This window comes from Solanum tuberosum, unplaced genomic scaffold (genome assembly GCF_000226075.1).
Source record: "Solanum tuberosum cultivar DM 1-3 516 R44 unplaced genomic scaffold, SolTub_3.0 scf00509, whole genome shotgun sequence".
Classification (NCBI taxonomy): domain Eukaryota; kingdom Viridiplantae; phylum Streptophyta; class Magnoliopsida; order Solanales; family Solanaceae; genus Solanum; species Solanum tuberosum.
The window spans coordinates 307145-308292 of NW_006239428.1; the positions used below are offsets into that span (position 1 = coordinate 307145).

Consider the following 1148-nt stretch of genomic DNA (forward strand, 5'->3'; position numbering starts at 1 on the left):
AAAAAAAAACATACCTCAAGGCTCTAACACAGAAAAACTAACTTCATTCCAAGATTTTCGAAAGATTTATAGCCATAATTTATCGTGAAACTCGATATAACAAGAAATCCCCAAAATTGATTTTGAAATAGAAGAGCTACCGTTTATCCACGAAATTAGGTTTTGACCTGAACTAGGCCAATCAAGAATCAGTGAACAGAGCATACACAGGAATAAAATATAACATTCATACAAGGATTCAAAGATAAAATTGATGATCTCTCCGTCTAGTTGCAACAATAACAGTAAAGGAAAAGAAGGCATGATACAAGACATGGTGGAGTACAACACATGGTGGAGTACAACACAACAAAGATTAAATTGCTTACTGAGAACTCCCGAGTCACCAGTGAGCTGGATCTGAGTGATGCTGGGGTCGTTGGTATTCCGGTCAATCGCCGCCAAGGGTGACTACCTCGCTGCAAAGAGAGGAACAAGAACGTCAGGGAGCTCGATTCGTAGCTGCAAAATCTTGGAAATGGACTTGGACACATACCTGGAAAGAAGCTGAAGGGGCTGAGATGAAGTGAAAGAAGAAGGTTTCTCAAAACCACCATAGTTGTAGATCTGGACTAACCAATGTATTTTGGAAAGTTCCTTCTGTATTTTCTTTTGGTATTTTTGTTTTGTTTGGATGGTGACATTTGTAGATATGAATGAATAAAAGGTCCACATGACCACAATTCACTTTTTTTTTTTAAATGTGGGTAACGTTTTACACTTAAAACGTTACTCATAGTAACGTTTATTTATTTAACATCGTCAATCCCGTCAGTTTTTGTCCGTTGAATTTTTAAAATAAAAATAACCTAAAACGTTACCATGAAGTACGTTTATACTACTTTTGTAAAAAGTTTAAAAAGCGTATTAGTTTGGTGGAAAAAAATTATAAAGCGTATTAGTTTGATAAATTGGTTTTAAAAATAGCTTATTTTGGTAAAAAATTCATGGCCAGTGCTATTGCCTGGCCAGACGCCATGCATAATAAACCTCTGTGTGTCGATCGACGGTTTACAGTGAATTCCCGGATACCCACATAGGGTGGGAGGCCACTGTATGATGAAAGCCAGGTAATTAAAATCGCTTTGACAAGTTGTTACTCTGATGAA

The 1148-nt window shown here is 36.8% G+C and overlaps 1 long non-coding RNA gene across 1 annotated transcript; it reads right to left on the reverse strand.

Moving 5' to 3' along the window:
* Positions 1 to 6: 6 nt before the first annotated feature.
* On the reverse strand, positions 7 to 674 carry LOC107058407 (uncharacterized). The gene is made up of 3 exons (XR_001472013.1): positions 536 to 674; positions 369 to 458; positions 7 to 167 (listed from the first exon to the last, which is right to left on the reverse strand). It is a non-coding gene; the product is annotated as an uncharacterized lncRNA (long non-coding RNA).
* Between the last annotated feature and the right edge of the window lie 474 nt (positions 675 to 1148).